The 26,751-nt window shown below is 36.2% G+C and overlaps 1 non-coding gene across 1 annotated transcript; it reads left to right on the top strand.

The window, feature by feature from the left end:
- Positions 1–3,182: 3,182 nt before the first annotated feature.
- On the top strand, positions 3,183–3,289 carry LOC121100324. Its single transcript, XR_005832077.1, has one exon. It is a non-coding gene; the product is annotated as a U6 spliceosomal RNA (small nuclear RNA).
- Positions 3,290–26,751: the final 23,462 nt, after the last annotated feature.

Here is a 26,751-nt window from a genome sequence, read left to right as displayed (position 1 = left end):
ACTATGATGCTAGGGTACAAAAGGCCAATTAAAGATAAGTTGGGAAGTATTTTTGCAGCCTCAGGAATGAGGACAGACCCAGTGCACGTTGCCATTTGGTTCCTAAAGCTTATCTAAATCATTCGACCTACCAGAGAGCTTATAAAATAAATGTAGCTCTCATGACTCAATTCATAGAAAACTACTCCTATATGAGAGTTCAACATTTCCCACTAGACTTTTGTCTTTTTAGAGTAGTTATTTCAAATAGCTTTTTTCTTACTCTAGTAAATAATCTGAAATTTAAGAGAAACTGAATTTGGCAAGTTAGGCCAAATTAGTCAGAAGAGGATTGATCATAATGAAATGGGATGATTCCAAATAGTATCTGAATTCTGTTTCACCTGCCTACTAGTATCCCTGGTTCTTGAAGAAGATATTAAAGGAGACACTCCAGGCGTATCTGGGTGGCTCAGTAGGTTAAGCATCCAGTTATTTAATATCGGCTCAGGTCATGATCTCAGGGTTGTGAGATCGAGCCCCGCATCAGGCTCCATGCTGGACATGGAACCTGCTTAAGATTCTCTCTCCCTCTCCCTCTGCCCCTTCCCCCCAGTGCTCTATCTTGCTCTAAAGAAAGAGAGAGAGAGAGAGAGAGAGAGAGAGAGAGAGAGAGATACGCCAGGCAAATACACATGTAACAGGATGTTAAAATGCAGTTCTGTTTCAATTAAGACAAAAAATATGATACACATCAATAAAAATGAGTACAAGACAGATGACCATATGCAAAATTTACAAAGAAAATGTTAATACCAACAATGCTTGGATTCCTCAAGCAAACAGAGATAATAAATTGGGTCAAAGCACAGAGAGAGTGGATTTTTTTTAAGAGACTCATTGATGGAAATCCTCACCCTCCCCCAAGAGAAATGGGGTAAGCATGGAAGGTGTGAAATCTTCCATCTAAAACCTTAGAATGGGCATATCCATTGCACTACTCCCAGATGCTATATTGTCAATTCCCTAAAGTTGGAAGTTAGAGTGAAACTTCAGAATTTTAAAGTGGCTGTGGCAGTAGAATAAACGTAGTTGTGCTGGGACTGCCAGGTCTGAGATGGTGAGCCATGCCAAAAAGAGAAAAAGCAAGGTTGGAGCCATTTTAAGGCCAAGTTCTTACCTTTCTTCCTGAAAAGTTTACATAACACCAACAGCTTCCTTGTATAGTGAACTACCAGAGAAGAGGGCTAGAGGTAGAGCAGTAGACTGGGGAAAGGATAATATTGCACATGTCACATAGAGCTAAACAAGACCTCAGTGATGGAATCTCCAAGAAACACATACACATAACAGCACCTTTAAGAAAAAAAAAAAAAAAAATCAGCCTGTGACATCAACCAGGCCCCAGAAGCTTGAAGTCAGTTTATGACATCACCAGACATCTCCCAAGTAAGATATTTCTCCGTCCTGTGCCATTTTCTCTTCTCTACACCTGTTTCCATTTGTTGAAGCTACACAGTGGAAGAGGAAGTAAGGTGAGAAGGAGGGTGGGGAAAAGAAGCTGAGTATACGATCTTCTATCTTCCCCTTCTTAGATCAAAGATTCCCATCTGCTAGGCATCTTAGCTAAGAAAGGGACAGACCTTCCTACAGAGGGAAAAGGAGTTAAAAATCTTCAATGAAGGTTAAAATATTAATTATTTATAGTGATATTTTTACATGATGAATTATCACTGTATTTGTAACTTAGGACTAAACACATAAGGTTGTTCTCAGAGAGGAACAAGAAACATCTTGGGCCGTCAAAATTGCATCAAGGGTAAGGGTAAGTACACTGCCTCTCTGAGTCAGTTTTCATGGACATAGAACATAGAAATAAACTGTGCTTTGATTATAGATAAATTACATATGTTAAACATCCAAGCAAACCAATATTTATGATTAAAAAGGACTTGTCCCCAAATGACTTTGGGGGACCCCAGCTTTGACAAATGGTCTAAGCCACCTACAAGTCAGATCATCTTGTTTACAACAGGCCAGCCAAAGAAGCCAAGTCTCTAAGGCTACGGTTGTTCTTTGGTCATCAGTATTTCATCTTGCTCATGGTGGTAACACATCAAGGAGAAAACCAGTTTCTCCTCAAAGCATAAAGCATTTGACTAAAACTTTTAAAGCCCAGAGCAAGTAAGAAACATCCATAAGATGATCTTATCAAAACAACTAGGAAATAACATTCCAAAAATACACATCACAGAACAACCAAAGGACCACCGAATGGATAAAATATATTTTCATTCCAATATCCCTACCATGTCTGGGTCTGATGCTCGTTCCTTTTCTTTAAATTGTGTTTGTTTGTTTTGCCTTTTAATAGGCCTTCAATTTTTTCTTGATTGCCAGGTATGAGGTACTGAGTAAAAGGGACTGCTGTAAAAAGGCCTTTAGTAATATGGTGGTGAGGGAAAGTATTTTTTAATCCTTCGATTAGGTCTCAGGCTTTTAGTGAGCCTATGCCTCTGCACAGTAAACTTCACAAATGTTTCTTCGGTTTTTTTCTCCCCACTTAGGTGGTGGCAGATAGCTAGAGGATGCTGGAGTTAGGTATTTCCTTTCTCTCATGATGATACCCCAGCAAGTCAGACTCCCTGTTAAACTAGTTTCTCCTGAGGGCATACCTTCTTAAGAACAGAACGCTCTGAGTATTTCAAAATGTTTCCTTTGCCCTCCCCCTACAGGAAGCCTGAGGGAATTATTCTCCCATAGTTACTGTAGGAATCTGGTCATTTCTGGAGATAAACCTATTGTGGGCCCCCTGGCTATGACTGGGGCCCCCAGACCTTTTAACACTCAGAATTGTCCACCCTGAACCTCTAGCAATTTGTCAGGTATATTCAGGTTTTCCTACCCTGGCACTGGTTCCCTGGTTTCTACTCCTGAGTTCTACCCTCTGGAACTCTATGTCTTGTATTTGCCTGACTCTTCAATCTTGGGGACAGCAGTCTGTCCTGTGTTTCCCCTTACCTACAGGTCCAAGAACTGTCGATTTTTTAGTCTGTTCAGCTTTTCACTTGTTAAAATAGAGTGGCAACTTCCAAGCTCCTTATATGCTAACCAGAGACTGGAAGCCTTAAAATAGATTTTAATCTCTCAGAGCATTATACAAGAAAACTTAACTCCTAACGCTGTTAATCAATAGTATCCTTGTGTTCACTTCAGCAGCACATATACTAAAATTGGAAAGATACAGAGAAGATTAGCGTGGCCCCTGAGCAAGGATGACACACAAATTCGTGAAGCATTCCATATTTAAAAAATAGTAACAATAGTATTCTTAACTTTGACCTTTTAGCACTCTTCTCAAAGGTTACAGTGAGAGTGAGGCAGGATGAATGCCCCTAAAATGCATTTAAAAGACATGAGCTCTAAACCATAACTTAGTGGAAGAAAGAAGGGCTTGAATGGAAGCAGATGTTACAGTTTTCTTCATTTTACTATATTGATTAAACGGCAACTAATTCAGTATTGCCATAATCAGGTTCACAGTACAAGTTCAAAAGAGTTCAAAAACTGAAATTAAAAATGAGCATATTGATCTTTATCACATAACTTTGGACCAAAGACTTCTATCCGTACCACATATGTAAATTCTTATTTCAAGAACACAAGGAGCTCTCAGTTTTCGTTATTTTCTAGTACCTGGTCCAACATTCAAAAAGCAGTTTAGAAAACTATGGTTTTGAACCCAAAGTCACCATGGCCATAAACATCACAGTATTCTTACAATTCCAAGGACATCTTCCTAATCATTCTGAACAGAGAGACAACTCCAAGCAGATTCACTAAGTTAACTAAAGCATGCAAGGAGAACAGATAACTACTGTCATTGTAGTGATTATAGAATGTTTCTCAGAGACAGAGATTCACTGTGACATAATGTCAAATAAATTTGGAATTCTTCCCACCCTCACAAAAGTAGGAAGTTAATTACTTCTTAGTAGGCATTATACTATCAGATAAAATGAGAATCATAATACATTCAGTGTGTGATAGATTATTCCAGGTAACCCCAGTGCCTGAGACAAAAGAAAATAAAGGTCACGGCCACTGAGGAATCCCATAGCCAGATAAAATAACTGTTGGCTTAGATGCTGTCATCCTTTAGGCTGATAAGGCAATGTCCTCTCATTAGTTCTGGACTCATAAATAGCCTGTAAAGATTTCTGGTCTACAAATATCTTCTTTACTCGCTTGCTAACTCTTTAGAATTAGACCCTTAAGAATCCATGTTTTTGGCTTTAAGACAGTGGCACTTAGCCAAGTCAGTACATTAGAGTCTGGGAGCTTTTAAACCTAAAGAGTCTCCAAGCTACAACCTCAGAGTTTCTGATTTAATTTGTTTGGGGTAGAGTCCAAACAAGATTTTTTTTTTTTTTTTAATGGGGCTGATTTTGGCAGACGCAGTCCTTATGTAGGAAGGTGAAACTATATCTGGTGCTATGTATGTTAAATAAAGATGAAATCCATAGACACACTGTAGACAAATAGAAGAGAAAGGAACAAAAAGACAAGGCAAAAATGTAAACTGTTGACTGCAATATTTTGCCTAGAATCAACTCTGGGTCATCATCATAGCTTAATGGGAGTGCAAAAACCTGATGAAGAGAGATGGACTTGGAAAAGTTTGGCACAAGGTGAATTTTAGAAGACTTGTCTGAAAGTCTAGTTATCATGGTTGACTTCCTTCTGAGGAGTAGCACAAAACTGTTTGACAAGCATTGTCTTCACCATAGTCCTTAGCTCAGCAGGTATTTTTTCTACTTCAGATGGAGGAAATTTTCACAGAGACAATAAGTGACCCTACAAAGGTCACCCAACATTTTCTGTCACTCCAACTGGGAAAATAGTAAGTTAAGCTTAAGTAATGCCTTCTTTTCAAAGAGAACTAAACACACATTTCCAGGTGGAGAAAGGTGACATGAATCATCATCCTCTCTTAGGTCAATTTGCCACTTACATCTACAGATTTAACAAAATGCAAAAGAGTTTATGGCAGACCCCACTTCCACGCCTTCATCTCAAAAGGTCTGGCACTAGTAAGTAAGATTTAAAACCTTTTCAGAGTGCTATAAATGTTTATAGAGCAAAGATTTATTTTAAAAACATAGCAAAGCTAAACTGCTTCCACAACAAAAGGAACATATTGGCTTTCTAAAATATGACAACTGGTTTCATTCAAAAAACAGGACCATTTAAAGAGATATGTTTAAAATAAAAGCTTTTTGTTAACCCAAAAGAAAACCTTTACTCCTCTGTAACTTATTGAGATGCCAATAAAATATAGTGTTCGTTGTAATTTGCAAGTAGGATTTCTTCACTTATCAGAGCATATCAGTGTTGTCTGAACACTTAAAACAAAGTAATCAGGTGTGTTTTATGGTGTTACACCAGTATCAGATTATTATGGCAACACGTTACATGTTAAATAACTCTGATACAAACATTTCACTTAATTTTTCTTTTTTAACAGAAATTAGATTTTGGAGTTAAATTATTTAGCAACCAAATGGAAAATAAGCAAAAATATAAGACTGCATTACCTCTAGATGATGTTGTTAGCAACCAAGACTAATGGCTGAGACACACAAATTACTGCCCCAAGGTGAGCTGCGAGTCCATCTGCTCCTCCCTATTCGATTTCTTGAAGCGATTCTAACTGCTAATTAACCGTGAAAAGTTGTGCTGTGAACCTTTCACCTGACATTCTACTGAAACAGTTCCTAAGGAGTGCTCAGAGCAATGTATATATAATCAATTGCCATTTCAGCAGTGACCTGCTGTCCTGCAGAACAGTGCCTCAAACTGTGACTGTTCAGCTCTTGGGGAGGAAACTTTCTTTTTTACTTTTTATTGGCTAATATACACAAATATATCTACTGGACTGTTTTGAGTCATTTGGTTTGCTTCTCTCATAAACCTTAGTTCCTTAGATGATCAGACCAGGGAGGAGGGCTAATCTGACTCCCACCTTATATGCAGAGAGTGCTGGAGGTGGTCTATCTGAGCATGCAGAGCCCAGGCTCCAGAGTCAAAATTTCTTGCTGCTGTTTCTGGATTCATCAATTAGAAAACTGGCTTTCAGCCTTGACTGCATATAGGAATCACGGGGGAAACTTTAAGAAATGCTGATGTCTGGGTCCCACCCCCAGAGATTTTGATTTAATTGGTCTCGGGCATAGCTTGGGCACTGGAGAGTTTTTAAGTTCCCCCAGGTGGCTCTAATGTGCAGCCAAGGCGGAGAACAACTGACTCAGGAGGATCTAATTAGATCTGATTACTACCTTCTAAGATACTTTTAAGACTGGCAACATGGCATCATTAAAATCATATCTCTCAATAATCACTCTCAAAGTAAATGGCCTAAATGCTCCCATAAAATGCCACAGGGTTGCAGATTGGATAAAAAGACATGACCCATCCATTTGCTGTCTGCAAGAGACTCATTTTGAACCCAAAGATACATTCAGACTGAAAGTAAAAGGATGGAATGCCATCTTTCACGCCAATGGACCTCAAAAGAAAGCTGGGGTAGCAATTCTCATATCAGACAGATTGGATTTGAAACTAAAGACTATAGTTAGACATCCAGAAGGGCACTATATTATTTTTAAAGGATGTATCCAAGAAGTGGATATGACAATTATAAATATCTATGCCCCCAACAGGAGAGCAGCAAGATACACAAGCCAACTCCTAACCAGGATAAAGAGACATATACATAAAAATACGTTAATAGCAGGGGACCTCAACACTCCACTATCAGCAATAGACAGATCACCTAAGCAGAAAATCAACAAAGAAACAAGAGCTTTGAATGACATAGTAGATGAGTTGGACCTCATAGATATATATAGAACACTACACCCCAGGCCAAAACAATATTCATTCTATTCTAATGCCCATGGAACAGTCTCAAGAATAGACCATGTTCTGGGTCACAAAACAGGTCTCAACCGATACCAAAAGACTGAAATTATTCCCTGCATATTCTCAGACCACAGTGCTTTGAAATTGGAACTCAATCACAAGGAAAAATTCGGAAGAAACTCAAACACTTGGAGACTAAGAACTATCCTGCTCAAGAATGATTCAATAAACCAGGAAATCAAAAATCAATTTAAACAATTTACGGAGACCAACGAGAATGAAAAGACAATGGTCCAAAACCTATGGGACACTGCAAAGGCAGTCCTAAGGGGAAAATACATAGCTATCCAAGCCTCACTCAAAAGAATAGAAAAATCTAAAATGCAGTTTTTATATTCTCACCTTAAGAAGCTGGAACAGCAACAGAAGAACAGGCCTAATCCACATACGAGAAAGCAGTTGATCAAGATTAGAGCAGAGAGACTATGGACTATGAGAAACAAACTGAGGGCTTCAGAGGGGAGGGAGGTGGGGGAATGGGATAGACTGGTGATGGGTAGTAAGGAGGGCACGTATTGCATGGTGCACTGGATGTTATACGCAACTAAAGAATCATCGAACTTTACATTGGAAACCAGAGATGTACTGTATGGTGACTAACATAATATAATAAAAAAACATTAAAAAAAAAAGATTAGAGCAGAGATCAATGAATTAGAAACCAGGAGCACAGTAGAGCAGATCAACAGAACTAGAAACTGGTTCTTTGAAAGAATAAATAAAATAGATAAACCACTGGCAAGACTTATCCAAAAGAATAGAGAAAGGACCCAAATTAATAAAATTATGAATGAAAGGGGAGAGATCACAACCAACACCAATGAAATTGGAAGGATTATTAGAAACTTTTATCAACAGCTTTATGCCAATAAATTAAGCAACCTGGGAGAGATGGAGGCCTTCCAGGAAACCTATAGACTACCAAGACTGAAAGGGGAAGAAATTGATTTTTTAAACAGGTCAATTAATTATGAAGAGATTGAAACAGTGATTAAAAACCTTCCAAAAAACAAAACTCCAGGGCCTGATGGATTCCCCGGGGAATTCTACCAAACATTCAAAGATGAAATAATACCTATTCTCCTAAAGCTATTTCAAAAAACAGAAACAGAAGGAAAGCTACCAAACTCATTCTATGAGGCCAATATTACCTTGATCCCCAAACCAGGCAAAGACCCCATCAAAAAGGAGAATTACAGACCGATATCCCTCATGAATATGGACACCAAAATTCTCAACAAGATCCTAGCTAATAGTATCCAACAGTACATTAAAAGGATTATCCATCATGACCAAGTGGGATTCATCCCTGGGATGCAAGGGTGGTTCAACATTCGCAAATCGATCAGTGTGATAGATTATACCAACAAGAAAAAAGCCAAGAATCATATGATCCTCTCAATAGATGCAGAAAAAGCATTTGACAAAATACAGCATCCTTTCATGACTAAAACCCTTCAGAGTGTAGGAATAAAGGGTACATTCCTCAATCTCATAAAAACCATCTGTGAAAAGCTTACAGCAAATATCATTCGCAATGGGGAAAAGCTGGAAGCCTTTCCCTTAAGATCAGGAGCACGACAAGGATGCCCACTCTCACCATTATTAAACATAGTACTAGAAGTCCTTGCAACAGCAATCGGACAACAAAAAGGGATAAAAGGTATCCAAATCGGCAAAGAAGTCAAACTGTCTCTCTTTGCAGATGACATGATACTCTATATGGAAAACAGAAAAATCCACCCCCAAGCTACTGGAAGTTATAGAGCAATTCAGTAATATGGAGGGATACAACATCAATGCTCAGAAATCAGTTGCATTTCTATACACGAACAATGAGACTGAAGAAAGAGAAATTAGGGAATCCATCCCATTTACAATAGCACCAAAATCATACGTTATCTTGGAATTAACTTAACCAGAGACGTAAAGGATCTATATTCTAGAAACTACAAATCATTCTTGAAAGACATTGAAGAAGACACAAAAAGATGGAAAAATATATTTTTCCATTGTAGAATGGAAAACAATTTGGAGTTTCATCAGAAAATTAAAAATAGAACTAACATATAATCCAGCAATCCCACTTCCAGTATATATCCAAAGGAAATAAATTCAGGATTTTAAAAATATATCACACTCAACTGTTCACTGCAGCATCATTCACAAAAGCCAAGACATAGAAATAACCTAAGTATTCATCTCCAGGTGATCGGATAAAGAAGAGATGTTTTCTATATACAATGGAATATTATTCAGCCATGAGAAAGAAGGAAATCCTATGATTTGTGGGAACATGGATGGACTTTGAAGGCATTATGCTAAGTGAAATAGACAGAGAACAAAAAAATACTACATGGTATCACTTATATGTAGAATCTAAAAAGTCGAGCTCATAGAAAAAAAAGAGAGTAGAATGGTGACTGACAGAGCCTGGGGAGTATTAGGAAGATGTTGGTCAAAAGTACAAACTTCTAGTTATGAGATGAATAAGTTCTGGGGAATCTAATGTACAGCATAGTGACTCTAGTTAACAGTACTGTGTTATATACTTGAAAGTTGCTAAGAGAGTATATGTTAAATTTTCTCACCTCTCCCCCACAAAAAGGTAATAATGTAAGGTGATGGAGGTGTTAATTAATGGTATAGTGGTAATCATTTTGCAATAGATACGTATATAAAATCATCATGCTGTGCACCTTAAATTTACATAATGTGAAATGTTAATTATATCTCAATAAAGCTAGAAAAAATAATATTTAATATACATTTGAGTCTCAAAATTATTAGGCATAACGTAACAGGCCTTATATATTACAAATACTTAAATACCTAAAAATCAAGGTCTCGGGATCCTAATTTAAAGAGTTTAAGAGGGATTTACTTTAAGATGGCAGAGGAGTAGGAGACCTAAATTTCATCTGGTCCCAAGAATTCAGCTAGTTATCAAACCATTCTGAACATCTACAAACTCAATAGGAGATCAAAGAAAAGAATAGCAGCAACTCTATGAACAGAAAATCGACCACTTTCTGGAAGGTAGGACACAGACAGAAGTGAATCCGAAGGGATATATGGGAAGAGAGAAGAGAGACTGAGGGGGGAGGGAGCCTCTGTCAGACAGCTATGGGCAAGTGATAGAGCAGCAGAGCACAAAATTGGAACTTTAGAAGTGTGCTCTGGTGAGGGACGTCACTCCAGTGGCTAAGGAGAGGGTGGAACGCTTGCTGGGACAGTGTGGTCTCTGGACTCTTCGGGTCACAGAAAGAATGAGGGTGCCTAAGTGCGGCAGAGCTCCCAGGTATTGGAGCGGGAAAGCCGACTTCAAAGAGTGAGCAGAGGAATGTGCTCTCAGCTCGGGGTTGCCATAAACCGTGATCCGAGGCACAAGGGCCAGATCCAAGGAGACTCACCTTTCTCCCCAGCCACAGCAATCTGCTGGGTTTGAAGACTCCAAACGGGGTCGTGTACCAGAGACATAAATGCTCGGTCACAGGCCAGGTGAGCACGGAGTGCAGCCGGAGACCAGGGAGACAGCAGTGATTGACTGCTTTTCTCTGAGAGCGTACTGACGAGTGGGGCCCCGAGCTCAGCTCCTCTGAGGCCAGAGATTAGGCGGCCGCCATTTTTATTCTCGTCCTCCAAAGCTGTACGGAAAGCCTTCAGGGAACAAAAGCTACGGAGAGCAAATTGGAGCAGATTACTTAGCCTGGCCCCTGGCAAGGGCAGTTCAATTCCGCCTAGGGCAAAGACATTTGAGAATCACTTCAAAAGGCCCCTCCTCCAGAAGATCAGCAAGAACATTCAGCTTAGAGCAAGTTTACTGATAAATGAGAACTGCAGAACACCAGCACTAGGAGAATACAGCACATAGAATTCATGGGTTTTTCCCCATGATTCTTTAATCCTTCAAAGTTAATTTTTTTTAATTTTCTTTATTTTTTTCTTTTTCTATTTTTTAAATTTTTCTTCTTTCCTTTTTCAACCAACTTCTTATCAATTCCTTTTTTAAAATCTTTTTTTCATTTTTACAATCATATTCTATCCCTTCATTGTATTTAACCTTATATTTTGTATATATATAAGTTTTTCTTTCTTTAAAATTTTGGGATGCAGTTTCTCCTAACAGACCAAAATATACCCTAAATCTAGTGTATGGCTTTGTTCTATTCACCTGCCTGATCACATTCTCTCTTTTTTTTTTTTTAATTTTTCTTCTCCCTTTTTTCAACCAACTTCTTATCAATTCTGTTTTTAAAATCTTTTTAAATTTTCATTTTTACAGTCATATCCCATCCCTTCATTGTATTTACCCTTATATTTGTGTGTAATTTGTGTGTGTGTGTGTGTGTGTATATATATATATATATATATATATATATATATATATATGTTTTTCTTTCTTTAAAATTTTGGGAGGCAGTTTCTTTTAACAGACCAAAATACACCCAAAATATAGTGTGTGATTCTGTTCTATTCACCAGCCTGATCATATTCTTTTTTTTTCTCCCCCGCCTCTCGGTTTCTGGTCTTTTATGATTTCTTTAGTGTATATTTTTATGGGGTTGTTGTTACCCTTTTAGCATTTTGTTCTCTCATTCATCTATTCTTCTCTGTACAAAATGACAAAACAGAAAAACTCACCTCAAAAAAAAAAAAAAAAAAAAAAAAAAAGACCAAGAGGCAATACCGACTGCCAGGGACCTATCAACATGGACATTAATAAGATGTTGGAAGTAGAGGTCAGAATGACGATTATAAAGATACTAGCTGGGCTTGAAAAAAGCATAGAAGACACTAGAGAATCCCTTTCTGGAGAAATAAAATCTAACCAAGTCAAAATCAAAAAGGCTATTAATGAAGTACAATCAAAAATGGAGGTTCTAACTGCAAGGATAAATGACGCGGAAGGGAGCATTAGTGATAAAGAAGACCAAATGATGGAGAATAAAAAGCTGAGAAAAAGAGAGAGAAACAACTACTGGATCACGAGGGGAGAATTCGAGAGATAAGTGATACCATAAGGTGAAACAATATTAGAATAATTGTGATCCCAGAAAAAGAAGAGAGAGGGAGGAAGGAGGTATATTGGAACAAATTATAGCAGAGAACTTCCCTAATTTGGGGAAGGAAACAGGCATCAAAATTCAAGAGGCACAGAGAACACCCCTCAAAATCAATAAAAATAGGTCAACACCTCAACATCTCATAGTAAAACTTACAAATCTCAGAGACAAAGAGAAAATCCTGAAAGCAGCTTGGGACAAGAGGTCTGTAACCTACAACAGTAGAAACATTAGATGGACAGCAGACCTATCCACAAAGATCTGGCAGCCCAGAAAGGACTGGCATGATATATTCAGGGCACTAAATGAGAAAAATATGCAGCCAAGAATACTATATCCAGCTAGACTGTCACTGAAAAGAGAAGGAGAGATAAAAAGATTCCAGGAAAAATAAAAACTAAAATAATTTTCAATCACCAAACCAGCCCTACAAGAAGTATTGAAAGGGTTCCTCTAAGCAAAGAGAAAACCTAAAAGTAACATAGACCGGAAAGGAGCAGAGACAATACACAGTAACAGTCACCTTACAGGCAATATAATGGCACTAAATTCATATCTTTCAATAGTTACCTTGAATGTAAATGCGCTAAATGCCCGCAATCAAAAGACAGAGGGTATCAGATTGAATGAAAAAATAAGACCCATCCATATGCTGTCTGCAAGAGACTCATTTTAGACCCAAAGACACATCCAGATTTAAAGTGAGGGGGTGGAAAACCATTTATCATGCTAATGGACATCAAAAGAAAGCTGAGGTGGCAATCCTTATATCAAACAAATTAGATTTTAAACCAAAGACTATAATAAGAAATGAAGAAGGACTATATCATACTTAAAGGGTCTATCCAACAAGAAGATCTAACAATTGTAAATATTTATGCCCCTAACATGGGAGCAGCCAATTATATAAGCCCACTAATAACAAAATCAAAGAAACACATCAACAATAATACAATAATAATAGGGGACTTTAACACCCCGTTCATTGAAATGGACAGGTCATCTAAGCAAAAGATCAACACGGAAATAAGGGCTTTAAATGACACACTGGACCAGATGGACTTCACAGATATATTCAGAACATTCCATCCAAAAGCAATAGAATACGCATTCTTCTCTATTGCACATGGAACATTCTCCAGAATAGATCACATCCTGGGTCACAAATTAGGTCTCAACTGGTACCAAAAGATTGGGATCATTCCCTGCATATTTTCAGACAATAATGCTTTGAAACTTGAATTCAATCACAAGAGGCAAGTTGGAAAGAACTCAAATACATGGAGGCTAAAGAATGAATGAGTCAATTAGGAAATTAAAGAAGGATTTTAAAAATTCATGGAAACAAATGAAAATGAAAACACAACTGTTCAAAATCTTTGGGATGCAGCAAAGGCAGTCCTAAGAAAAAAGTATATAGCAATACAAGCCTTTCTTAAGAAAAAAGAGAGTCTCAAATACACAACCTAGCCCTACACCTAAAGGAGCTGGAGAAACAACAGCAAATAAAGCCCAAACCCAGCAGAAGAGAAACAATAAAGATCAGAGCAGAAATCAATGAAATAGAAACCAAAAGAACAGTAGAACAGATCAACAAAACTAGGAGCTGGTTCTTTGAAAGAATAAGATTGATAAACCCCTGGCCAGACTTATCAAAAAGAAAAGAGAAAGAACCCAAATAAATAAAATCATGAATGAAAGAGGAGAGATCACAATCAACACCAAAGAAATACAAACAATTATAAGAATATATTATGAGCAACTAAATGCTAACAAATTAGACAATCTGAAAGAAATGGATGCATTCCTAGAGACATATAAACTACCAAAACTGAACCAGGAAGAAATACAGAACTTGAGCAGACCCATAACCAGCAAGGAAATTGAAGCAGTAATCAAAAATCTCCCAACAAACAAGAGCCCAGGACCAGATGGCTTCCCAGGGGAATTCTACCAAACATTTAAAGAAGAATTAATACCTATTCTTCTGAAACTGTTCCAAAAAATAGAAATGGAAGGAAAATTTCCAAACTCATTTTATGAGGCCAGCATTACCTTGATCCCAAAACCAGAAAAGACCCCATCAAAAAGGAGAATTACAGACCAATATCCCTGATGAACACGGATGCAAAAACTCTCACCAAAATACTAGCCAATAAGATCCAACAGTATATTAAAAGGATTATTCACCACAACCAAGTGGAATTTATTCCTGGGCTACAAGGTTGCTACAACATGCACAAATCAATCAATGTGACACAATACATTAATAAAAGAAAGAACAAGAACCATATGATACTCTCAGTAGATGCAGAAAAAGCATTTGACAAAATATAGCATCCTTTCTTGATTAAAACTCTTCACAGTGTAGAGATAGAGGGTACATACCTCAATATCATAAAAGCCATCTATGAAAAACCCACAGCAAATATCATTCTCAATGGGGAAAAATTGAGAGCTTTTCCCCTAAGGTCAGGAACACGGCAGGGATGTCCACTATCACCGCTGCTATTCAACATAGTAATAGAAGTCCTAGCCTCAGCAATCAGACAACAAAAAGAAATCAAAGGCATCCAAATCAGCAAAGAAGTAGTTAAGCTCTCACTCTTTGCAGATGATATGATACTTTATGTGGAAAACCCAAAAGACTCCACCCTAAAACTGCTAGAACTCATACAGGAATTCGATAAAGTGCCAGGATATAAAACCGATGCACAGAAATCAGTTGCATTTCTATACACTAACAGAAAGGCAGAAAAAAGAGAAATTAAGGAGCTGATCCCATTTACAATTGTACCCAAAACCATAAGATACCCAGGAATAAATCTAACCAAAGAGGCGAAGAATCTGTACTCAGAAAACTATAGAATACTCATGAAAGAGATTAAGGAAGACACAAAGAAATGGAAAAATGTTCCATGCTCATGGATTGGAAGAACAAACATTGTGAAAATGTCTATGCTACCTAGAGCAATCTACACATTTAAAGCAATCCCTATCAAAATACCACCAACTTTTTTCACAGAAATGGAAAAAATAATCTTAAAATTTGTATGGAACCAAAAAGATTCCAAACAGCCAGAGGAATGCTGAAAAAGAAAAGAAGAGCTGGTGGCATCATAATTCTGGACTTCAAGCTCTATTACAAAGCTGTAATCATCAACACAGTATGGTACTGGCACAAAACAGACACATAGATCAATGGAACAGAATAGAGAGCCCATAAATGGACCCTCAAAACTCTCTGGTCAACTAATCTTTGACAAAGCAGGAAAGAATGCCCAATGGAAAAAGGACAGTCTCTTCAACAAATGGTGCTGGGAAAATTGGACAACCACATGCAGAAGAATGAAACTGGACCATTTTCTTACACCACAAAAATAGACTCAAAATGGATGAAAGACCTAGATGTGAGACAGTTACCTATCAAAATCCTTGAGGAGAACACGGGCAGCAACCTCTGTGACCTCAGCCACAGCAACTTCTTCTTAGACACATTGCCAAAGGCAAGGGAAGCAAGGCAAAAATGAACTACTGGGACTTCGTCAAGATAAAAAGCTCTTGCACAGCAAAGGAAGCAGTCAACAAAACCAAAAGACAACCAATAGAATGGGAGAAGATATTTATAAATGACATGTCAGATAAAGGGCTAGTAACCAAAATCTATAAAGTACTTATCAAACTCAACACCCAAAGAACAAATAATCCAATCAAGACATGGACAGAAGACATGAACAGACATTTTTCCAAAGACACCCAAATAGCCAAGAGACACATAAAAAAGTGCTCAACATCACTCGTCATCAGGGAAATACAAATCAAAACTACAAGGAGAGATTGCCTCACATGAGTCAGAATGGTTAAAATTAACAAGTCAGGAAATGACAGATGTTGGCAAGGATGCGGAGAAAGGGGAACCCTCCTACACTGTTGGTGGGAATGCAAGCCGGTGCAGCCACTTTGGAAAACAGTATGGAGGTTCTTCAAAAAGTTGAAAATAGAGCTACCCTATGACCCAGCAATTGTACTACTAGGTATTTACCCCAAAGAGACAAATGTAGTGATCTGAAGGAGCACATGCACCCCAATGTTTATAGCAGCAATGTCCACAATAGCCAAACTATGGAAAGAACCTAGATGTCCATCAAAGATGAATGGATGAAGAAGATGTGGTATATATAAACTATGAAATATTACACAGCCATCAGAAAATGAAATCTTGCCATTTGCAACAACATGGATGGAACTAGAGGGTATCATGCTAAGCTAAATAAGTCAATCAGAAAAAGACAATTATCATATGATCTCACTGATACGTGGAGTTTGAGAAACAAGGCAGAGGATCTTGGGGAAGAGAGGGAAAAAATGAAACAAGATGAAACCAGAGAGGGAGATAAACCATAAGAGACTCTTAATCTCAGGAAACAAACTGAGGGTTGATGGAGTGGAGGGGGGTGGGAGTGATGGGGTGGCTGGGTTGTGCACCAACCCTGGGAAGTATATGTGCTATGGTGAGTGCTGTGAATTGTGTGAGACTGATGAATAACAAACCTGTGCCCCTGAAACAAATAATACATTATAAGTTAACAAAAATAAATAAATTTTTTAAAAATGCAATTAGAAAAAAAAATAGAGTTTAAGAAAATAAAAACCTTTCCTTTTATATTAACACCAAGCAAGATAAAATGTTTTGTAAATAAAAAAAGTTTTGTAAATTAATTTACATTATACATTTCAAGTGAAATGTTGAAAGATTCATTTTTCTTATAGCCATAGCAAATGTCTCATTTTGTACGATTTTGTATAAACACCAATCATCAATTCAGAACTGAGAAAATTTTATGAAAATATATTTTACTCTTGACATTAAAAAAATCCTAGAATGCACTAAATGTTTCACTTTTAAATTAATGTCTTTTGCAATTTTTCGCCACAACCAGACCTACATTCACAGATCTGGCTTCTAACTCATTTAATTGTTCCATTAAATTGTCTACAATTAAATTGTTTATTCAGACTACAAAATAAATTGGCTGTTAAATTGAACAGAGTTTAACATGTATGTTTGTAATCAAAGGCTTTAATAGAGAGGTTTCAGATCTAATGAAAACTACATACTCTCTCCAGAAATAAGCACACCCACAAAATTTTGCATAGAATTTAGGACGATCTCTAAATGGAGGACGTCCATTATCCCCTAGATTCCATGGACCCCAGTTTAAACCTGTAGTTAACAGAAAGAAGACATGTAAACATCTGCATAGAATACATTTATTAAATCTGTGAAAAATACCAGGTACTGTTCTAAGCACTTTATATATTTTACTTAATCCTCACAATAATCCCTGTAAAATATATAGTAGTATCACCACTTTACAGACAACCAAAATAAAGTTGAGAGTATAAATCACATAGGCAGTGTCACACAAAAGATAAAATTTGATGCTCTTTCCATCATTCTATTCTGCTACAGCTTTTCTAAGGTCATGTCAAACACTGACCTAGAGCCATGATCTGAACTCTGATCCCCTCGTTTTTTTTCCCCCTTTACCTCAATTACCCAATAGCATCAAATTCCTCTTCAAGGCACATCCATTCTCATAAAATAGACTACAGTGGAACTCACAATGGATCCAATTTTCTATCCCCTACTTTCAAGAGAGTATTTAAAGCATATTACTTAGGTTACTGTGTTTTTTAGATATTTCTCCACTATTCCCCAAATCCTCAAAACAAATATCATAGACATTAAAAATGCTTTTGAAGTCATTTCAAGACCACCATAAAAATTCAGCAGTCACTCAACAGCAAGTTTTGTTTTGTTTTGTGTTTTATTTTAAACAATGAGCTACTCTTTTTTATCCTTGGGGTCTTTTAAAAATTCACAGAATTGTTCAGCAACACACATAGAGTTCACACCTTTAAACTTTGCTCTATTTTCTGTGAACAAGCTCTTACATGTTTCATAAACACCATACTGAGAACCACCTAAACCTCAGGGAATAAATATCTAGGCCTTCAAGAAAAATGAAATTACCTAGCCAGCCAGCTCCTAGCATTCACTTATTAAAACAAACCATAACCGGGTCTTTAACATTTTGATAAAGCAAGCAGTAACCTGGATTTCAAACTTTTTCCATCCTCCCATTGAAAACTGATGATTACATGCTAAATGATAACAGCATTTGTAGCTTAAGTGAAGCAACATACCCTTCTCATTTTCAGTATGTATTGCTGGGTTGGCAGGTGTCTGTTGCCTTATAATTTTAACACATTCATCATGCTGTACTTTCAGATATAAATCATAAATTTGAACTAAACCAGATCTACATTTTCATTAAGATCAGCTATGAATGAAAATTTGTCACCTTGTATATTGCAATCAGAATGGACACAACAAACTCCTGAACTTGAAAAAGATTCATCATTCAGTGATTTGGTATTATTCATAACACTATTATGCAAAATTAATTCATGCAACTAATATAAAATTCAGGGATTCCTTTCTTGATATACAGAAAATTCATACAAATCTCAGAAGAAAGCTGAAGCTTCAATAAAAAAAAAGTCACAACTGTAAGTAGACTATCCCCTCCCCTACAAGTATACAAAAGTTAACCGTTCAATGTTAAGATTCTGAAAAGTCCATATATATATGCAGAGAAAATTTTCAATGAATTACAACTTAAGAACCCCCAAAAGCATTGTGATATATTTCTTGAAATTCATTTTTTATAAATTTGCTTAATTAATTACAGAATGGAAATGAAACTGTATTTACAACTTTGTTTCCATTTTCCATTCACATTGTGATCATTTTCTCATGTCATTAAACATTCCTTGAAAACATCCTATAGACATATTAAGATAAACAAACCCTTTAGGGAATATTTAGGAAGTATTATAAAGCAATATTCAAATGACTTTCTATCACACACAAATTTTAGAACATAAGGGATTCCCCATAGGGAGTAGAGACAAAGACTTTGTCCTCTAAAATACTTCCCCAGGCTTTATATAATCTTGCCAACAGATAACTGTTTTTCTCAACTTTTGTCCTACATTTCTTTTTTTTTCTGAGTAAATGTCATGCTACCTATGCAGAATTCTTTTAACATTATTATCTTCAGAGTCCTTTCTTTGTGATTCCAGAAAAATAAAAATTTCATAAATATAGTCAATTATGAGAGTTTTCTTGTTAACCAGATTTTTAAAAAAACTTTGACTAATTATGTGGATATTAGCCAAAACCTCCAGTTAATTTTTAGTTATAGAGCTCTGACCAGAGTGTGCATGCTATTAAATACATATATCAACACCGACAAGAAAATAAATTTCCCATTCTTAATATAGAGACTGACTCAGAATATATTTTATAGTTCTGAGGTCAACATGTTGTGATCTTCAAACATCCTGAAAAACTGCATTTTTTATCCAAGTTATAAATAGTCAAAAGTTCTCATTTTAACATATATTCTTTTAAAAAGAAAAGGATTATAAGACTTGGATAAAGTCTTATAAAGGCTATACCTTACCTCAGAAGTTTTACAAAATGCTAGATTAAAAAGAAAATCTAGTTACATAGTATCCAAACTTGGAATTTCTTGTCCATCGCTGAATACTTGTTTGGATCAAGGTAAATCCACATGTGTATTTATTTAGTTATTTACACACATGTTATGGGTAAAATCTTCAGGACTATAACTATCCTGTTACAAGCCTTAATGACCTCTCATTGCATAATGGATAGAGTCCAAACTCCTTTCTGGATGAGAATATTCATGGCAAGTCAGGCATCGTCACACCCCAGGTCATCTGCTGAAGCTTCCTTCCCCTATGTCTTCTCTCCAGTCCAGTGGACCTTTCGAATTTCTTAACAATAAGCATGCTTGTTCTGTCCTCATGGTTTCACTTATGATTCTGGACCATTTGCTCTATTCCACTTTATCAAGCTCTGGAGAAGAACCATGCCTTCGAGATCTGTTCTCAGGTTCACTTCCTCCATTAAATCTTCCCTGAACACAAGGCTTTTATTGTATTTTTCATACATGTTGGTGCCTGGTTATATTCAACTGGTCATTCTTCCTGGACTATATTCTATTGTCTGATGTACACAAATTCTTCCTCCTGAACAAGATTGTAACATACTGGAAAGCAGTCAAAAAATACCCCATGGGCAGCACACTTAAGGTGCAGTCTAGTAAAAATTCAATAAATACTTCTTTATTTAGAGTTTTCTTCCGAAACTACCAATGCAGTCTGTTGCTGCACACGCCACCACAGCTGTGAAACCTGACACTATTGATGTGACCAGAAGTAGAAATGGAAAGGTTTTGAAATAGTTTTATTGACTGAAATGAAAACACAGTCAAAATGCTTGTAATAAAATTTTATCATGTGCCTGCACTTCAAAGAAGTCACATAAATAAAATAACCAGCACTTCATTAGTTAGAGTTTAATATTTTTAATGGCCACCCTTGTGATATGATAAAAAATATAAATACAAAAATATTTATCTAAATCCAAATCAGTTAGGATTTAATATTAACAAGGGAAAAAGAATGGGCCCCAGAGAATTTGGGGTAATATAAAAATATGCTTATCCTTAAGAAATCTCCAAATTTAATTATATAACATTATTACAGCTTTTTTTTTTTTTTGAATCTTGATTTCTAACCATTCCTGTATTTCCTGGGCATATTTCATATCATAATTTGTCTACTCAAATTTTTACATAATTTTCTCTCTTAGTTAATGAAAAATATTCACAAAATAGTCAAGTTGGTATTATTTTAGGAGAGTTAGAACAACAAAAACGCCAAGAAAGTCTGAGTGACTCCTAGACCTAAGACTCACTGATTGATTTTCTTGGATACTAGTATTACAGGAAAACTGACTCAAATTTCTTCCAGTAAAAATAGCAAGAATTTTCCACATAACTGGCAAACAGTTGAAACCAGGAATTCTAAATCTGTAAATACTTAGAATCTACTGTATTCATTATTTGTTATGCAGAGAAGGCTACCATCATTATATAAGCTTCAACTATTTTAAATATGAATCCTTTGCCTCAGATCAGTAAAAATGCTATCTAAGGCTTCACCCCCAAAGAAACAGCAAGGCAAATGAAAATGTAGGTAGGCAGCACTAATAAGCATTTGATTTACTCGGTAGCCTAATCCAATTGATTTTATATATAGTGGCCTGTCTCTAAAATGCTTTCAGTTGTTCGAAAATTTTCAAGTACCTCTGTGTGTGAGGCATTGTTATAGGGACTCGGGATATGACAGGTAGAAAGACAAAGTTCTTCCTTTATAGTTCCTTATAGTTCCTGTAACTTATACTCTAGAAAGAGTGGAAAAAATAAATAAGTAACAAAGAATTTAAGTGCCAAGTTGTATATGGAGGATACAGAGTGACTGGGACACTTCTGAGGAGAAAGGGACACTATTAAGGGGAATAATTGCTAGATAAGATAGCCAAGTAAGGCACATCCGAGGACATAGTACTGCCACGGAAACGTCATTGAAAACGCTCCATGTGAAAGTGGGTGTGACCTTGCCACAAAATCTTGTCGAAGAGTTTTTGGTAGATAAAAGAGAAAGCACATTTAGAGATCCCTAAAGGGAGGAGGCTTAGCATCATCAGTTACAGCAAGCAGCCCCGGGTGGCTGAGAAGTGTGGAACACAGGGACAGAGTTGTGTGAGAAGGCACCAGGACAAGTGGAGGACAGGTTTACAAGGTATTGTAGACTACCTTAACTGGTAAGGGGCAGCTTTGATTCTAAGTGCAATGGAAAGGTATTAGAGACTTCTAAACAGAAGAGTGATGTTATTTATTTTTTTAAGTAATGTGGTTTACTGTTGCTACACAATTTGCTAAGTGCTTTATAGATGTTATTTAATCGTTACATCAACCCTGTAAAGTCAATCATATTATCCCCATTTTACAGAATAGAAAACTGAGATAAAGAGGAATTATGGGATGCGCTCAAATCACAAAACCGCCAAGTGCTGGGAGAGGTGTTCTCATCTAAGTTCCTCATTCCACAGCCTAGCCTCACAACTGTCCTACACTCCTAAATGGTGCTGGGTTCCTCAGGACACACACACAACATAGATGAACAGGACAAAACGGGGACACAGGTCACAGAAGAGAAATCAGGTGTACAGCTAGAATACAATATTCCTTGAAACTAAAGCAATAGGGTATTTTTTAAAAAAAGAGTTTACGTATTTATTTGAGACAGAGAGAGAGCGTGAACAGGGAGGAGGGGCAGAGGGAGAAGTAGACTCCCTGCTGAGCAGGGAAGCTCTATGCAGCTCCACCCCAGGACCCTGAGATCATTACCTGAGCCAAAGGCAGACGCTTAACCACTTAAGTAACTGAACCACCCAGGCACCTAATAGGGTATTTTAGTTCTCATTCTAAGTCATCAATTTTGTTTAATTTTTTGAGAAGCTTGCTTAAAGATGTCAGCAACTGTTAACTTTCTACCACCGTTTTCCCTTCAAGGGCATAATAATTACCTCAAATATCTTTGAATTTTCTACATTCCCTAGCACAGTGCCTTGCAAAAAGTGGGAGATTTAAAGTACTTGTTGAACAAATGAAATATTACAAAATAACAAAAAATGCTTCTTCAGTACCTGGCATCCTGGGAAACCTTAGTCCTAACAATCTGCTGATGCTGCTTGATGCTGATGCTGGTTCTTAGTGAAACCAGTTTTCAATGAGTTCATTTTGAACTTGAAGCTGTACTTTGAGAAATCTTTAAAGTGTCTTTTAAAGTTCAAAATCTGGCCCTAGACACTTTTCACTTTACACATTTTTAGGTACATTTCCCTTATTTTTGAAACATCAGGTACCCGGTAGACACATTAAAGCCCCTGCCTTTTGTTTGCATTAACTAGATAATTTCACAGACTCATTGTCAGTTGGATAAAGATATCTCCTCCCCTGAAAAAGTCCTACTCCGTTCTGAAACTCTCTTGGGGATTTGTAACAGTAACCCCTTTCCGTTAGGTTCTGATCCTTCCTGGTAATTTCTTGTTTCTTTCAGGATAAAATGTAATGGCAATAGCTTTGATGTCTTTATCTTGCTTTATCCTTTCTTCTTTAAGAAGCAGTTCTTGTTCATTCTTGGCTCTCAGAATGTGCTTTATGTAACATCAGCACGAAAAGAATTAGAATGGAAATGTATATCTCTTTTTGGAATTGTGTCTATTTACCTAATATAAAAGATACAGCAGTTTTTCAAAAGCATAGTGGAACAATGCCGTACTCGTTCCAATTTCACAGTAACATCTGAGCCGTGACCAAACTATCTGACGAGAATGAATATTAAATGAGGACATGGAGAAGAAAGATAAAATAGACCTTTCTTAGTGAAGTAAATGATAGATACATTTAAAAATAAAAACTTATAAATAATTAAAGCATGGCTTAAAAGAAGGGACATAAATTGCCAGAAAATAATTTTGATATGGTTTGATTCTCCAGTCTTTAAATGAATGAATCATTTTCTTAATAGCAATGACATGTATTTTCAATATCACCCACCCATTATTTTTTCTTTTTTCTTTTCCCACCCCAACCCTCAGGAACTATAAACAGCTAATATTTATGGCATATCTACTATGTATGGGTCCAGAATTATGCTAGGCAAAATTATCTATAGTACAAAAACTGCCCTCAAAAGACATCTTCTTGTTGAAACAACAGTAACATAACAGAAGTAATAAAAATATTATTAAGAGCTAGATCATATGCTACGATAAGAACTGTAATAGGATTTCCAAGACAGAAGATAAATGTATGAACTGGAGAGCCTAGTGGTAGAATCATGAAAGAAAAAGTATTTTGAGCTGAATACTTAAATATAAAGACAAATAAATTATTTCCTTAACTAGGCATAGAAGCCATAGGTAATCTGGCTCCATCCTCCCTCTCAATTCTCACATCCTGCTGCTTTTCCTGTTCCAACCACAACTGCCTTGCTATTTGTTGGTGGACTCACACACATGGCTCATGCCTATGTACTTCGAAAAGTTCAAAAAATGAGTCTAAATCCACATAAGAACCATTGATCTAAATAACCTTTTATTACTGTCTATAAAACCCCTGGATCATGATCTTGGGAATAAATTTAGTGTGAAAACTCTATGCCAACTTTATAATTACAATCCAAACTAAAAGCAAAATGTTTTCTTCACAGAAATTGAGCAAGATGGTTTAGAAAGCAGTCTCTTAGATCACTGGCTTTCAAAAGGATCGTATTGGCACATTTTCAAATATATCTGACTCATATAAAAATATTCTGATTCAGAAAATCTATAGCAAAAAAAGCATAGCAAACAAACCAAATATTTGTGAAGATTTGCAGCATAGCCTCCGCCAACATATATTTAGCCACGTCTATCTTATCAGTACATGCACTGGCCTATCACAGTGCCTTGAACTTCATTACTCAATTAATATCTATGAAGGAAACTGATGCATAAATGGAAAAAATGAACGAGTCACATCATTTGATTTTTAACCAGACTGAGCTATGACATCTTGGGAAAATGACCTAGCCTTGCATACTCACACTAACACGGTTTTAACAGGTATAGTTAAAAGACCCTAAAATCACACTTAATTTAGGTTTTAAAAAAGGTATTATTTTTGCTCACTTGATTCTTCACCTGATGAAATCTAGCTCTTTCTTCAAAACCCAGCTCAAAAGTGAAACTTTTTGTCAAATCTCATGTAGGTCCAGCAATGTTACTTTTTGAACTTGATCCCAAGTAAATAATTAGCCAAGTGTATAAAGACATACAAGGATGTTCATCACAGCGCTGTCTATAATAGAAAAAAAACAGAGCTGAGTCAAACAGAATTAGAATGCTAAATAAATTGTAACTTACTCATTTATGATAACTGTATAGTCAGTGAAAATAATAATTAATACCTAGTAGAAAATAGTTACAAAATATTGGTAAGTAAAAACTAATATGATTCCATTTTAAATATATAAATAAATGGAAATTTGGGAAAATGACTGTTTTCCAACATTGAATCACTTTGACATGTTAAAAATGATTAGTTCTGGATGGAGGGATTATATGATTTCAAAAGAATTGTTATTCACTCTCTAATTTTTCCGCAAAAATCGTGTATTACTTGTGTTATTTCAGAAAGGGACAAATAAAGAGAAAAAAAACTGTTATGAATCTTTAGTTATCAAGTTTTCCCACCTTGATGTGCTTACTAAGAAGCACAGACTCAAATTTAAAGCCTGTCAATAACAATACATCAGATCCTTGGCATAAATTTTGTGTACTAACCTTATATCTGGCTTCATATTATCTTTACATCTTATTTTGTCTTCACCCTTGTTTCTTCACTCATTTTTATCTTGTTATTTTTGTGTGTGTGTGCTTTCATAAGTGCCATGGTTTTAATTATCATGGCACTTCACCAACAGCATGGTTTAGGGAAGTCTGGGTATTAGCTCCAATAGGGTACCACTACGTCAGCAATTATCTTGGTGAATCCAACATATTTTAAGCTGGTCCTCAACCCCATGGGTTTATCAGCCCACTAAAAATGGATCTCAGAGACCAATATAAAAGCGAATGGCATTGTATTAATTCACATAAGAAATAAATCTAGCATTTATACCAAATGTCCATATTGACATGACCAGCTGACTCCCTTCTTGTGGGAAAACTGCAAAGGTAACCAAAATATCAGAACATCTATGTGAACTCAAACTCTAAGCCTCAGTTTTCTGTAAACTGAGTATATAGGTAATAACAGAGGAGGCTTAAGTTTAAACCACGTTAAGCTGAAAGTTTTCTATACCAAGTGTAATAGTTCTGGTAGGGAATGTTAATTCATCAGGCTGTAAAAATAAAGTGGTATTTAAAAAAAAAAATAATTGCAACCACCTCTGATCTGTCAGATCTTTCCTTTCATTTTAAATATTAGGCTTTCTTCGTGACATCTCAAATAACTTTCAGGCACTTTTAGTTATTTAAACACTCTCTTTTCATATTAAGACTTCATCCTGTTCATTTTGAAGTTTCAAATGCATGGTTATTTAAAGGCTTTCTGCATAGCCATCTCAGTTTACTGGTGATTCCAGAACAGATATTCAAAATGTGATCAATGTACTGGTACTAAACTGATATCTGATTGTTGCTGCAACATGATAGGATAAGAAGCTTGCACCAGAATGAAAACAACTCCATTGCTAAACACAATTTGTAGTTGAAATGAAAGAAGAAGTAAACAAATCCATAATTATAGTCGGAATTTCAACAGCTTTCTCTTAGTAATTAAGAGAATAAGTAGATGGAAAACCAATAAAGATGTAGAAGACTTGAAAAATACTATAATACAAATTGACCTAATTGATGTTTACAGGGCATGCCACTCAACAAAACCAAAATGCAAATTCTCCCGAGTGTGCTTGGATAATATTTTGAACTGAAAAAAAATGAAAACATAACATATAAAAATTTATGTGATGCAACCAAGAGTGTATTTAGAGAAGAATTTATAGTTATAATTGCTTATATTAGTAAAAAATAGAGATCTAAAATACATTATCTAACCTCCCACTTAAAAAAAAAAACTTCAAAGAGAAAATTAAACACAAAGTAAGTAGGAGGGAAATAAAATAGAGAAGTGGACAATTAATTAAATAGAAAATAAAAATAGAGAAAAAA

This window comes from Ursus maritimus, unplaced genomic scaffold (genome assembly GCF_017311325.1).
Source record: "Ursus maritimus isolate PB19 unplaced genomic scaffold, ASM1731132v1 scaffold_36, whole genome shotgun sequence".
In the NCBI taxonomy this organism is placed as follows: domain Eukaryota; kingdom Metazoa; phylum Chordata; class Mammalia; order Carnivora; family Ursidae; genus Ursus; species Ursus maritimus.
Note: the sequence above shows the minus strand (reverse complement) of the source record. Positions and strands in the feature narration are given on the sequence as shown.